We start from the raw sequence: 5,806 nt of genomic DNA on the forward strand, positions 1-5,806 counted from the left end.
TCAGTGACTGGGGAAAGGAGAGGCCCCAAAAAGTTGTTCAAAAGTCACCGTGATTACAATTATGTTTGCTCTTTAGAAGCTGTTGACTAACAAGGATTAAAAGTAGTGCAGGAGTTGAAAGTTCTACCCACAACAATACTGTTGTTAAATTTGGTAAAAACTGCAAGATTTATTATTTTAGTTAAACTCCACTAGTTGTTGTTATTATTATTATTATTATTATTATTATTATTATTATTATTATTATTATTATTATTATTCAAGTTTTTGGTAGTATGTGCAAAGTCTCCACGAGGCATTGGAACATTGGACAGATTTTCAATAAAAAAAAACAAGACCTTTAGTCATGTGACATGATTTATGTTTATACAGTGTTATGAAGCCTCTAGATATACTTCTAAATATTGAACACACTTAGGGGTAGATGTAAGGATATGCGCAGTGATTTGTGGGTGCAAAACCCCCATAGTCTGATTTTAGCGGCCGCTAAAAATGCAGCGTATGTAAAACAGGGGTCTCCAACCCTGGTCCTGGAGAGCCACTGGGTCTGCTGGTTTTCTTTTCAACCGAGTTCTTTTACTTAATTGCACCAATTATTGGCTTAATTAGTCAAGATTAACAGGTGTTCCAGATCTTTAGCCACTGATGATGTAAAGACACCTATAAAACCTGCTAGATAGGGGCTCTCCAGGACCAGGGTTGGAGACTCCTGATGTAAAGAATGGTCTGCACCTGCTATCAAATTTGCCCTTTGTCAGCATTCATCAATTAAAATGATATTGAAATGCATTCAATTAAAGAAAAGTGCATGGAATTTGTTGGGATCTGGATACTAAGCGGGCGCAAACATTATAATGAGATGTAAGGATTTTACCTTTCCTCAACAAATTTGTTGTCCTGCTCCTCACCAAGGGCTTCAGCTTTTTACACGGTTTCTGCCACATATGTCAATGATATCCCTGGTGTCAAGGAATGTGAGATCATGTCTTTCTGCCGGAAATGGATTTCCCATCTCTTCAACCACCGTGGTTATTTACCTGACATCTTTTAGGAATGCACCTTATACCCTGGCTTCTGGACCAGCCACCATCCAATGCCTCAGTGCCCCGGCATTGTCCCAGTCCTCCGGATCCTTTGACTGTTGCATTATTCTGTTCATGACACTGGCTGATTGCCATTGCTGAGAACTTGTTGCTTGTTTTGTGCACAACAAACTTCCTTGCATGGAATTCTGCAAGGATCTGTGGATGCTTCTGAAAGTACCATCATGTCCCATATGTGTACTGGTAGCCACCTGGAATAGTGTGTGTGATCCAGTGCAAACATCCAGGGTGCAATCTCTGTTAGCGACTCCATGTAGAGTTTGAAGTCACCTTCACTAAGAGATCTGACATACAGCAGCAAGACGATCGCTAGTGATAGCATTTTCAACCAATAATCGAACTGGACACTCTGTCTCTGTGCAATTGCTGAAGATGTGTATTCAGCACGGTGCAGTAGTGTGTGGATACTTGCAGTTGTGACTTGGTGTGCATGCTGAGTCCTTGTCTCATGGCTGGCTCTGATGAAGGAATCAGCTGTACCAAAGCTTGCGATGTTGGTCTGCACTAGAGCACTTGTCCATCCGCTATCATCTAGCCAGTCTCCCAGTACCTGCAAATATAAAATGAATGAGTATGTTTGATCAAAGCACCATTATTGTTGTTGCTGCAGTTATAGGTTGCTGCAGTTCTTACTGGTTTGTACACAAGAGAGAGAAATCTTCTATCATTGCTTAATCAACTTTGCTTAATGTTGTGTGTTTAATCATGGGACTTACCTTCAAGATGGCCGTCTCGATGTGTAGCCCACCAAACATCATCACAAAGTGATCCTCTTTAAGGGTGGTTGGCCAGGTACACTGGATTTGCCTGGCGACGGTGTACAGTAATTGGTCAGCAGCAAGAACAGGGACTTGACCAGGGTTGAGGTGCTGAACATACGCATGTAAAGAAAAAACTAAATTAAAAAAACCTTCTAAATATAGATAGATTTGGGTCTGGATCCTTGTGCAGGAATATTCAAATACTTCATTTACAACATTGCTATGAATACAGGCTTAAAACTTTATCATGAGGACTGATTGTTATCTAATGGAAAATGATATTCAAATGTAGTGACAAACTGGATATTTAACCACACATAATGTCTCACAGTTACTTCAGTTTGGTTATTCTATCCCACGCTTACCTAGAGAGGCACAAATATACTGGGATTGGACAAATAAATAGAAACATATTGACACATAAAGTCAATGGAACATCAAGCAACTTTCATGCAACTTTATTGTGGAAGTGAAGTGAATTGCCTCACGAATGTGTAGATTCTGTTGCTTAAGCTTTGCACATTGTGAAAATAGCTTGAAAATGAAATTCCAAAAAGCTGATCCATTGCCTTGAGACAGTTATTAGGGTGAAAGCCAGCACAGCCAGGAAGGAAGTCCAAGAGTCTGCAAAGTGTTTAAAACATGCTGCAGGGTTACGTGACCATTCTTCATTGGTAACTGCCACTAATACCTCCAGGTAAACTGGAGTAGAAATCTATAGGGAAGTCTATTTTGCAGAATGGCCATTGGGTCCCATTTTTAATTTTTTAACCCAAATTGCACCAATCAGGACTGAAACTGAATTGAAACAGGGAGATGTAACTTTCACGTATAACAGGATACGTTTTAGGAATTGCCATGGGACGACCATGTACACAAGTGTGCTACTGCAGGGGCTTCTTTATTTTAAATATGTATGCGAAACAGATTGCCAACAACAGAATGGAGCTCAATTAGAAACTATGGCATGTGTCTTCTGACTTCTATGCTCCAAGTTATCATTTCCTTGCGATTTTAACCTGCTGCTCACCCCACTCAGCATATTCTGGAAAATAAAGACCCAGGGCATATAGATCAGGTATCCAAAGGAATGCGACTTAGCCAGCCTTTGTCTGCAAGGTTGAGGAAAATCTGCAGCTGCCAAGTGCAGCAGGGTCTAGAAGATAACAGCTTGGAGAGTGGAAAAAGGAATACACATGTTGAGAACTGAGCTGCTGTTGCTCCTGTTTTTAAGGAAATGGAGAAAGCAGCAAGCCATGTGCCAGGGGAGTTGGTTAGCCATGCGTATTTGCATGGAGGACAACCCCGCTTTGTGGAAGTACAGCTTGGACTGAGTAGGAGTTTTCCAGCTCATTAGACTTTTCCTGTTCTCCTTTTGTTCTTTATCAGTTGGTTGGAGAGCTATGTCCATCCCACTTTACATATTAACTACAGCGATGATCTCCATACAGTCAGTGTAATGTGCTGCTGTGCAACTGTACAGAAGTATAGTTCAATCCTCTAAGAAACTTTAGTGGCTATGTTTACTAATTACTTTTGGCAGTGGAATGTTCTTTTTCTCTGTTGTTGATGTCATAATAAAGCATTATACGTTTTATAGATTCTGTAGACGTACAGTCCAAGCATGGAATATGTCAGTGCATTGCCAAGATTGTTAAAAGTACATCTCAGGCATTTCACAACAGACTTCCTCGAGTGTTCTAAAAACATTTTCATTTGTTTGTATGTTTATTTATAAATAACAATTACAGACATTATATAGTCGAGATATGCACCCCTCAGAAGTGTCACTGGTAAAACCACTGAATCTCATCAGCAAGCCAAACTGTTTGTGTAGCTCAGTCAGTGAAGCCTTTTGATTGTGGTTCTAAAGAGAAAGTAGTGGGTTTCTCGAAAATAATGTGTTATATGCCCCACATGTTGCTATAACTGTTTAAATTATGTACCTGCAATTTTTCTTTTCATTGTTAACATCCTGACAAACTTTTTACACTTACAGCTTTTAAAGTTATTTTCAAAATGTCCGCTCTAACGCACTGAGGTTTGAGATTTGTCCTCTAAAGCACTGCAGGAAGAGCGAATTAAAAAAAAAAAAAATAAAAAAAAAACGTGCTCTGGCTTTTCTGTTAGGTACCACATCATGGATCGTTCTTGCTTCGTTACTTGTTTGAGAATGAGGGCAATAATCCTTACACTATCAGTGCACTAGGGCAGACACTTTGAAAAGAGCTTTGAAACAGACTTGAAAGGGTAAAAAGTTGTCAGGATGTTAACAATGAAAAGAAATTTCAAGTACGTTATTTAAGCTGTTGTGTTAAAATATATATATATTTTTTTAATGTTCTTTATTTATAATTATTTTGTATATATGTATTTGTTTAGCATTTTTATGGCCTGTGATTTACATACCTTTGCATTTTGTTAAATTTACTGTAAGTCACTTTGAATAATAATAATAATAATAATAATAATAATAATAATAATAATAATAATAATAATAATAATAATACAAGATCATAGCACTGAATCCTACTGTTGGGGAATATTTTAATACAAAAGTACTGCTCTTATAATAATTATAGTAGTATAGTAGCCCCTTTTTGAATTGAATATATTTGCAGAAACTTCAAGTTCATATTACAGAGAAGCTGCTGATACTGGGGTCGCATTGCTTAGTGAGGGAGAACTGTAAAACCAAACACACATTAACAATATGTCGTTCAAAAAAAAAAAAAAAATCTAGCCTTTTGGCACAACTTAACAAACACATTAAAAAATCCCTTTTGTGCTTTTGAGGGAATCTTAAGTGAAACATTTAACAAATAATTACACGCAAGGGTGACAAGTAGTGCACTGCAGTATGCTGTAAACCCGGCTGGCCACGATTAGGTAAGTAAAACACTTCTGTTATATAATTCTAAAATCTTATAATGTTGTAGTAAACACCCTTTTTAATTCATGTGTGTTTAATTGAATGTGTGTTTAATTTATGGTGTGGTTATTATGGTGCGTGACATCCATCTTAATTACCATAAAATGGAATAAGAAGTTTGTTGTAAACCCTTGTCAAAATGAAGGGTCAGGGTCAAGGTTCAGGAATAAAAATCAGCATGCCAGCTTTTTTTTTGTTTACAGTGAAACTGGTTTACTTGAACTTGCATCAGACAAACAGCTTCCCTGGTGGAATGTTCAAACTTTTGCTTTGAAGCACCTTTTTGGCTTTACATTAGGTACATTTTAGTCTGTACTCTTTCTACCTGTTTGTCAGCTTGTCTGTAAAATTCTAACTGCCTCGGACTGAACACGCTTCCTTATTCCATTCAAATCATATGACAGTGTGACCCTTCACCCTTTCTATAGAGAAGGCAAATAAATTCAGTAGCACTAAAAGGAAACTAAAAATTACAATTTAGTACCACTGAAAATCTTATGAATGAATGTTTAAAAAAATGGAGTTAGAGATTCCTCCAATGAGCACTTATCGGGAATCTGCACGAACCTGTGAACAGGTAACATAAAAACCTCAGTTTATGAAATATATTTCCTAGTTTCACTAACCTTGATCTCAAGTGAATAGCTAGTCTTCCATATGCAGATTGTTTTTCGTTCCCAGCATCAGTTAACAAGAGCCTAGCATTATTGTAGTTCTGCCTATGTAAACAAGAGTGTCATGTTTGACCTAATAAAACTGCCAGTCCATCCAGCTATTGCACAGGCTGATACAGCTGGTTCTGTCTTACATGTGAGAAGGAGCCAAGGAATTTGAATGATAAAGCAATCCTAATGACTCACACAATCCTACACAGACCGCAAGAAGCTGGCTTTGTGTAATAGATGTGCTTAATTTGTTATTTAACATTTTTGGAGTTTTTAGATTAATGTCTTTTTGGTGCGCTGTGTTCTGTTCAACAGATTGGCACACAGTGGAAATAGCTGCGTGCG

The 5,806-nt window shown here is 37.8% G+C and overlaps 1 long non-coding RNA gene across 1 annotated transcript; it reads right to left on the minus strand.

The window, feature by feature from the left end:
- Window positions 1–760: 760 nt before the first annotated feature.
- LOC121313847 lies at window positions 761–5,479 on the minus strand. Its single transcript, XR_005950052.1, has 3 exons — window positions 5,423–5,479; window positions 1,820–1,972; window positions 761–1,653 (listed from the first exon to the last, which is right to left on the minus strand). It is a non-coding gene; the product is annotated as an uncharacterized LOC121313847 (long non-coding RNA).
- Window positions 5,480–5,806: the final 327 nt, after the last annotated feature.

Source organism: Polyodon spathula, chromosome 4, assembly GCF_017654505.1.
Source record: "Polyodon spathula isolate WHYD16114869_AA chromosome 4, ASM1765450v1, whole genome shotgun sequence".
Classification (NCBI taxonomy): Eukaryota; Metazoa; Chordata; class Actinopteri; order Acipenseriformes; family Polyodontidae; genus Polyodon; species Polyodon spathula.